General features: G+C 40.0%; 1 long non-coding RNA gene across 1 annotated transcript; it reads right to left on the bottom strand.

The window, feature by feature from the left end:
* Window positions 1-10: 10 nt before the first annotated feature.
* LOC120734061 lies at window positions 11-8,640 on the bottom strand. The gene is made up of 4 exons (XR_005695964.1): window positions 8,178-8,640; window positions 7,455-7,534; window positions 4,929-5,045; window positions 11-2,219 (listed from the first exon to the last, which is right to left on the bottom strand). It is a non-coding gene; the product is annotated as an uncharacterized LOC120734061 (long non-coding RNA).
* Window positions 8,641-9,725: the final 1,085 nt, after the last annotated feature.

The following is a 9,725-nucleotide window of genomic DNA, read 5'->3' as shown; positions in this document are numbered from 1 at the left end:
TGTTGCACTTATTTCTAAATGTTTATTGGGTGTTCATCTATACAAATATATAATTAACCACCACAGCTGATAGATCTTCAGGAAAGCTGAATTTGTTTTATTGGAGTTGTACTGTGGAACAGGTCTTCCCCTGAACAGTGTGAAACACGCAGTCATACAAAAGTAAGAAAAGTACATAGTTTTCTAATATCTTTTCAGGTAGCACATTAAATTAAAATCCATCCACAGCATTCAAACTGTGATATATTTAATCACACCCTAGCGTTTCCATCATCATATTTCTTTAATGAACCCTTACTCCTTTATCTTTGTGCTCTCAGTTGTATGGCAACACATATTCGGCATTTTTTTTTTTCTTGCGTGTTTGCAACAGATGAGAGACTCCCTTCTCAATAAAACATAAAATCGGCAACTTGAAACAACCCAAGTTTTTATTTTTTTCCGATTTCTTAATGAAATTGATTTTACATATGATGCAAGGTTTTCTTTCTTACTTTATTATGATTTCCTGTTGGATTCTTTCACACCTAACTGCTCTAATGCTGAAGTGTTCGTTTTCTGCTTCTTCTGGCTGCTCCAGAAGAAGCAGCTTGAGGTTGACATATCAGATCATCTGCCCCCATCTCACCCTATCCATATCCTCGTCTTTGACGCCAACCCTCTACACGTCCGCCTTCTCTACCTCCTCTGCAGTCTTATTTCCCTCCTGCCTGGCAGCTCCATATTCAACATCCTTTGTCCAGTACTTGCACTATCCCTCCTCTGTACATGTCCAAACCATCTCAGCCTTCTCTTTGTAACTTTGTCTGAGCTGTCCCTCTGATTTACTCATTTCTAATCCTTTCATTCCTGATGTAAATCTTCAGCTCTGCCTCCTGGCAGTGCTACCATTTCAAAACTGTACATCAGAGTAGGCCTCACTACCATCTTGTAAACCTTCCCTTTCACTCTTTTTGCTATCCTTTAGCCAAAAATCACCCCTGACAGTCATCTACGCCCACCTCCCCGACTCTGCCTGTGCTCTCTTCCTCACCTCTCTTGTGCATTGTCTAATGGCTGTTGGTTTGCATGGTTGACCCGTTGTATTTAAACTTACCCATGCAACCTAACTACCTTCACTACCTGCAAGTGTTACAAAATAAATTCACTCCCATTACTTTAGCATTAAAAAAAAGTACCCACCCCCCTCAAACTGCATCTGTTTGGTGCTTTACGCACCTGAGAGTTGCTCATCAGGTAGCTGCACAGCATGAAAACATACTTCCATCAGGGACACAAATAAAAATGCTCCAAGCTGTGCACAAATGACATTACCTTTCAAAATATGACACCTGAAATTTTTCATATGATGAAATGTTGAGCTACAGTTTCACTTATGTAATAGGAGTAAAGGGCATAAGGGCAACATGGTTCAGCTAACATGTCTAAGGCTTATGTTTCTTGTACAACCATGGCACATATTTGCAATGAATGAGCCAAGTGTTACTGCAGTGTTTAAGCTTTAGTAGTTAGTCCAGGTTGCATTCACTGGGTTTTGATTATGATCTAATGTCTTGTTTTTAATCATTCTCTTTCCTTTTCAGGAGCATCATGCTCCTCTGTTTCTTGTGGATTTTCCTGCATTTTGAACCTGTGAAGACAGCACTTACATCACAGGATACAGTAGAAACAGAACACAAAAACAGCTCTTTGGTAGTTATTAGCAGAGGGAAGAAAGTTTGCGCTTGCATTTCAAACATTACAACTCACAGAGCCTCCCGGAATTTAAATCAGCAAATTTTCGGCTACCCAGCTTTTTTTATGTAAATAAAAAAAAAAACTGCAGTAAACCCCTTAAATGCTTTTAAAAGAGGACTGCTGATGTCCTTTCCACATCACTCACATGTCAAACAGCAAATATCCACAATGCTAAACTTCATCAGTAGAAAAATAGACATTGGCTAGGTATTCTTCTCCTCTACATTTAAAATATAGTTGGAAAATATCAATAATAAACAAAAACGGGCAGTTGGAGCCAAATTCAAGGGAAACTGAGTGGATGGAAACTCTGCAGTCCGAAAGTTTAGGGATGCATTTCCTCTGTTTCTTCTTCTAGAGGGCATTCTTGATGAAATCCAGCCTTACTTGTTCAGGCACAGGAAGTGGTGTGGAATCACAGAGTGGTGCGCAGCAGCCGAATGGCTCGCTGGTAAAGCTGTTGGACAACTGACACCAGATTCCTAAAGGAGAAAAGACTGAGTTTGAAAAAAAAAAAACAGGATGGAGAGAGAATCGCTCCAAAATTTAGTCTAGATTCACTTCTTTAACACTACGTCGTACATACAGGTGACCTGTGCTGCTCTTTCAGATCTACCATCTGAACATCTGTGTGATTTTTAAATAGATATACAAATTGTCATGACCAGTGACCACTGATCAGTAGTCACGAGTACCATTCACAGAGAGTTGGCTGCAATCACACCATTGTAGGATGGTGAAAGATGTACCCTTTGGCCCCCTCCTCGATTCAGAGATGGTCTTTCCCTTTTCACGTAAATGGCCTCCTTGACTGTCCGCTCAAACCAGCGTTCCTCCCTGTCCAGGATGTGTACATCCTCACCACTGAAAGAGTGTCCACTGCCCTGTAGATGTAAATATACTGCAGAGTCCTGGCCTGACGAGGTAGCTCTTCTGTGTTCTGCTATCCGCTTAGCCAGAGGTTGTTTGGTTTCCTCGATGTATAAAACACGGTTTACAATTTGCATATTAATTATCATGACACTGACCTCACAGTGCATTGCTAGTCAGTGGGCTGGTTTCAGTCATTATGCAAATGTAGTTTATAAGGTTGGAAACCTGCAGTCAGCAGAGACTGAAGAAGTCACTTGGATGAGTGACGAAACGTTTTCCTACTGAAACCGCTACGTCCAGATCAACAGAATCAACCTTTTGTGATTTCCTTACCTGGATGACTGAGCATAGTTGTTGTTAACAAAATTCTAAAGATACCATCTGAATGTCACAGATATTTAGACTCATCAGATCAGGCAACATTTTTCATCTTCTGCTGCTTCAAGATTCAAAGTGTTGTGCCTTTTGGGATGCTTTGCAAACCTTTGTTGTGATGAGTAGTTATTCACGTTACTGTTGCCTCCCAATCAGCTTGTAGCAGTCTGGCCTTTTCCTCTAATGTCTGATATCAACAAGGCATTTACCCCTGCTTTTTCAGACCATTCTCTGTAAAGTCTAGACACGGTTTTGAGTTAAAATCCCAGTGGATCAGTAGTTTCTGAAATAGTCTGACAGCAGCAACCATATCATTCACCTTCAGAGTGACTTAAATCACCTTTTGTCTCCATTTTACTGTGCGCAGAATGCTGCTACTATGTGATTGGGCGATCAAATATTTGCAGTGATGAGCAGTGAGTAAACAGTGAGTGTATGTTTTATGGATACTCACTGATGCAATCCTGCGGACCACCAAACGTCTTTGTCTTTCCTTTGCCTTATTCCCCCCCCCCCCTTCCTCTAGCAGTCCAGCATGAAGGCAGTTTATAGCTTAAGCAACTATTTTATTCAGACCCACAGTGGAGTGAAGATTACTTATTTACTTTTTTGTGTGTTTCTTTAGAGATTAGTCTGGATTAGAAACTGAGCCTACAGCTTAGCTGCTTCTAGCACAGGCTATAAGGGGTGAATCAAAGATTAAGCAAAACCCTTTGACATAATGATTAATACGTAAAGCTTGAACTTTTAATTGCATTCCTCTCCCTCATTTCCTGTCATTTAGCTACTGTCTGGTTGTTGTAAAGCCATAAACATGATTAAAAACATTATTTAAAAATATATATATGAGGTTACTCCGCTGTTTTTCATCTATATCAGGGGTCAGCAACCTTTAACACCCAAAGAGCCATTTGGACGCGATTTCCGCGCAAAAGAAAACACTGGGAGCCGCAAATACTTTTTGACATCTAAAATGAAGATAACACTGTATATATTGTTTTTTTACCTTTATGCTTTGTGTAAACAATTAAGGTGTGTTGCTTAAATCCATGAAGTACAGAGAAAATTACATTAATTAACACATTTTGAACTCTTAAAGAAATATAACAAAAGGAAAGACACCCAGCTGAACTAAAATAATCCATGTAGGAAACAAAAACTGTTGTGAGCCGCCACCCTTATATCGCCTTTGGGCTTTTGGAGCCTTGACTTGACTTTTAAAAAAAATAATTGGGAATAATTAGCACAGACATTAAGGCGCCTCGCCGCCTTAACGTCTGTGCTATCTATGCTGTTGTGTTGGTATGTGTTGGGCTGTGCGCTTTAACACCGGCTGTATGCGTACAGCAACCGTGTGTGAAAAGTGGTCAATAAAGAGATGCTGAAAAGCATGTTCATGGAAACATCGTCGGGTCTGCCGTGATATGTTTACGATGGGACTTCTGCTCCTGAACCTCTGCGCACAGCGTCTGCAAATCGGGGCTGTACGAAGTCACTTTCATCTTTACGCAGGACTGTAAGCTGTCGTCTGTGAGGCGTGAGCGGTGTTTGTTTTTAACATAGTTCACGGTGGAGAACAGCTGCTGACATAATGTGGATCCGAACATCCAGAATTGTCTTACCTGGGGTTGAAAGTCTCGATAAATGCACGGCGTTTCGGCAGGTATATCGGCTTCCGCAAGTGTGACGCTTATTTTGAGCGATCAAAAAAAATAATAGAATATAATTTTATATTTATATTTCAATATCACAATAATCTTCCAATTTAGAACTACAAGTTAAAAAAGAACTAACATAAATAAAATACACTTCAGCTACTTACTTAAAAAAAATAATTTATTTTCCCAAACCACGCAGAGCCGCATTAAAAGGACTAAAGAGCCGCATGCGGCTCCGGAGCCACAGGTTGCCGACCCCTGATCTATATGAAAACGCAGACTTACCGAGCTCCGGCAGAGAAGAAGTTGTTGCGGTTTGGATGGAGGCAGAAGAGCGAGGCCACGCAGTAAACACAGCACAACAACATGGACAGCAGGCGCCTCTTTAAAGACATCTTCAGTCTGGCAAAACACGGAAGCAACAGGTAACACTTGAAAACTTGGCATTCTCCTCCAATATGCTGTTTACACACGGGGTTAAAAATTGCAACAAAAAAAGTAACATTATTATTATTATTACATTATAAAGTGTTTCTTCTTTAGAGACTAAGCTTGTAAAACCTGTTCAAATATCTAATCTTGAATGCTACATTCTATAATTCATTCACATATTAAATGATGGAGGGAGTGTGAAAAAATATATGTGACAAATGTTATATCATGAGCTGAATGCAGGAATTCAAAGTCTACTGAAGGTCACACTGTTGTGTATTAGCCCAAAATCCCCTGTCCTCCATCATCCTGACAGCATCACTCACACAACACCATCCTAACCTTAAGAGTTGTTCTCAGAAGAAATCTTTACTGACAGACTGATATTCCAAAATGTAGAAAATCCTTGCTTTGGTTGAAAACAAAAAAAAACTCTGAAACTCCTTCAAATCAAACCCCAGATGGAGAAAATCCCTCGCTGTGACTGTAGGAGTATAAACACAATCAGAGCTCCCTGGGCGGGAGGGCTGCTGGGCACTGGGCACAATTACTGCTGACCCACGCTTTGTTTTGAACGGTCCTGAAAGGTCTAGCAGGAGTGAATAACATTCTCACATTGTGTGTGTGTGTTGGAGCTATTTTAGTGTGTTGAGAGGGAGGGTTGCATGTGATAAAAGAGAGATTCTTTCCCCTCAGGTTGCTGTGGACTAAGCTAGTTGAACCTGTGTCCTGCTGGTGTGGGCTCACAGACGAGGTGTGACAGCAATCAGGCTGGACTGACATATTCAAATCAGGTTTTGCAGAGTACATATAAATAGTTTTACAGGACTCCTGCCCTGATCCCTCTGCTAGCTTCATTTGTCATGTATAACATGAGACTGTTCACACTGGACATATGGAAGTTGTAAGATGATGATTTTAGAATCACTGATTTGTCGGCCTTGGAAGTAACAACAGAGGCTTTTGAGGATAACAAAACAGTATAGACCCAGTGATTGTGTCACATTAGGAACTCTGCACTGCTATTGGTTCTCTGTTCTGATCCTGCAGGAGGTTTGCAACTGTGTCTACAGGCCCTTATGTCTGTCACATGTACTTAGTGTAAATATGCGCTCATCTGTGAAGAGAACAAGGTGCCAGTGGCACACCTGCCAGTTCTGGTGTTCTCTGGTTGATGCCAGACAAGCTGTTCACAGACCAATATGATGCAAAGGTCCCGCTAAAGGATGCTGGGACCACAAGCCAAGCTTATGCAGTTAGTTTCCTACAGTTTGGTTAGAAACATTCCCATGAGTAGCCCACTGCCGGTCATTTTGTAGGCCTCTGACAGTGTGCCTATGTTCTTCCTTGCACATAAGAGCAGATATGGGTCTAGGCCTAGCCTTGTTGCCTTGTGTATTTATTGTTTGAGTCTCCCCTTTCTCTTTGTTTTTACTGTGTGTGCCCTTGTTCTGTCTTCCTTGATCCCAAAATTTAATTCTTTCTTGCCCCATTCCCATCTTTTTCTTAGACTTTGTTTATTTTCTCTTTTGTCATCAATAACGTGCCTTTTTTCATTAAAACTGTCTGAAACTCATTGCCTGCTATACAATGACAAGGCCACTAGCAAAACGCAAAATTAGAAAGAAAAAAAAATCACAAGGAATAAGAAAAGAGCAATGGTCTTTGGTCACTGCTTGTGAAACCATTCCCCCTTTTGGGGGTTGGCTTCTTGTTGCTTCTGTGGCACACCTGTCATTAATTTCATTTACATCAAAAGCAGGTGAAATGGATTCATACTGGTTTATGCTCCCTAGCTGGACAGATCCCTTTATCCCTGAAGCTTAACCAAACATTAATTTTCATCTTCCTATATATGAATGTCAGCATGCAAATGTAACATGCAATAGATAAAACAGGAGCTTCAATAAAGAGGCCACAACAGATTGTAGATTAACTGATTATAATTAATAAAATGTATATTAAACCCTTTACTCGTACTGTAATAAAGAGAGAGAAAAAGAATCGGACCACTGACGATTATTATATTGCTCTGGGATTATTGTACCTGAACCACATAAACAAATCATATAAACACAAATCACCACCATCAAACCTGAACTTTCAATGGACACTTATTAAATAGCACTAGCTTACATAGAAAAAGAAATGGAAAGATAAGCTAAACGACTGAGTGTGGTGGAGGGTCTGGGTATTAACACCCTAAACTCTTCACACTCAGTACTAAACGTAACTTTAAAACAGTAAGAGAAAATGTTTCTGATTTCTTAAGAGTTATCAAAGTCCTTTGTTTTCCAGCCAGAACTCCAATAAACCAAACTAATAATCTGCAGAATGAAGCCCAGCAGCAGTCTTCACACCTGCTGGCAATCAACCTACTTCTCAGTTTGTGCCTCTTATCTGATTGGCTGTTGCCTACTGCCTGGTTCCCAGTTTTCCCAAGTCACAGCAACATTTTCCTGTTAGCAGAAAACACAGGGTACTCATCAGTATAAAAGGAATTTGATTAGTTTTGCAAAAACCATAAACAAAATCTGACTTGAAAAGTCTTTGGTGCTAAAGTTGTAAAAAATTGCAAGAAAAAGTAATAAAAATAGTTTGAGGTGTTACAAGACAGGCTGAATGTAAAACTGTACTAAAAATTTCATTGCAATCTATCCAACAGTCACCTTGTTGTAGTCTAGACCGAAGGGGTGGATGGATCAGCTGATGTAAATATTTCATTGCATGCACGGTACCCCCCCTTCATCCCACACCCCAAAAACATGCATGGCCCTTGGTGGACAAACAAAGAAGCAAATACTTGCATACTAGCAAATACTGCACAGTTGTGAAAAATAAACTATGGAGTCACTTTTTTTATTTTGATGTTTTCCCTCTCTAAAAACTCTGTTGAGTAAGGTGAAAGCTCAAGTGGGGTGCTGTTTCTGGTGGCTGATAATATGTCAGTAATTGGATTTTTTTTTTTGGGTTTTTTTTTGTTTTTTTTGCGTAAGGAGACTAGATTTATTCCATCCATATATTCTGGCACTGTCAGGGTTGGTTGGTTGGTTGAAGGAGGACTCAAATGCATGACTTTCTGAATGGAAAAACCGTGTTTACCATGAAAAGAAACTATGAAACAGTGCCAACAATCCACAGTGCACGCGTTCCTAATCTGGATGCCATGATTCTTCTCCTTGATACGTGGTGATGCTTTGTCCTCCTTGGTGCCTATGTACAACAGTGTGCTGCTCCCACCACACATTTCCGCAATCTACCTAGAAACAAGAGATGCCGCAGTGAGTACAGTCCCATGCACCGGCTGACCAAAAACACTCTAACCATTCCAACAGGAGACGACCCCACAGTGGTTTGAGAACTAACTGCATAACAATCCCACACCAACTGCCACCCCACTGTTCTCTTAAGTAGGGCTCCTTGATTAGGCAGATCGGCAACAGGTGAGTGATTAATCCCAGGTGTGGCTGGCTCAAAGGCGGGAGACTCTCCAGGCCTGGCGTTGCAGCAAAACTAACACACCACAACACACACACACAAACGTGTACACAAGGAAACGAGGGACCAGGAGCATATCACACCAACAAACACATGAACCTGACACATGACCAAAAATGACACATGAGCCCCTGACACACACGGAGATGCAGAGGCACATTGGCGACATAGATTATCCACTTCATTCCAATCAAGAAAACACTGATGCCCATCTTCTTTTTGTTTTTCAAGAACCTTTCAAATTTATTCTCTTCTATTAGGTAATAATATGTTCTGCATATTCGCTGAGACAGAGCGAAACGTAAAGCACAAGCAATGTATGAACAAAAGTGAGTGAATGCAGCTTAGTAAGGCATTTATGGAGACAGATAGGAGAGAAGAAGAAGAAGTAAAACCTGAACGTATCATGGAACAGGCTGTGCTAGTTTATCATCATGACACTGTGACTTGTTTTTCATTAAACATTATTTGTTTCTCAATAGTTTGAGTAATTCCTCTTAGGTTTGACCTCACAGGGAAAACAGAAAATGTATGTATAAATCTATGACTCTTTGAATCTTGGGAACAAAAGTACCATAAGATCACCCCATAAGGAGGAGATTGGGCTGAATGAATGTGAAAATAAATTTGCCTAACTTAACATTTAAGTTGCACTAATAAATTTTCAATAAACAAAATGACTAATGAATGTGATTTGGACATATCATTGTACACTGAACCTTTCTATCCAGTCTTTCTATATATCTAAAAGCTCCTGCAAATTCTGATGCTAACTGCAAATCTGCAGCTGAGTCACTTACACCTCTCGTCTCCAGAACTTTTAATGCGTACAGTGCCTGCTTTCAAAATCACTGCAATTTGAAAAATGAAGCATTATTTAATGAAAACTCTCATCAGCACATCTGAAAATGTAGACTTTTATATATATATGTATATATATGTGTGTTACACTGAACTCAGCTGCAAACTTAAAAGTGATAACTTCTACACTTCTACACTCAAAAATATGATTCTGCACCCTCAATAAACATGCAGCAATAACTTTGATTAAACACAGCTGAAATATATAAAATCTAACAGACTATGAAGCTAATCATCACCATATTTTGATAAGATTTGATCGCATTATAGTGATATTTTTCTTCAGCTGGA

Source organism: Simochromis diagramma, unplaced genomic scaffold, assembly GCF_900408965.1.
Source record: "Simochromis diagramma unplaced genomic scaffold, fSimDia1.1 OVJJ01000216.1, whole genome shotgun sequence".
Taxonomy (NCBI): domain Eukaryota; kingdom Metazoa; phylum Chordata; class Actinopteri; order Cichliformes; family Cichlidae; genus Simochromis; species Simochromis diagramma.
Note: the sequence above shows the minus strand (reverse complement) of the source record. Positions and strands in the feature narration are given on the sequence as shown.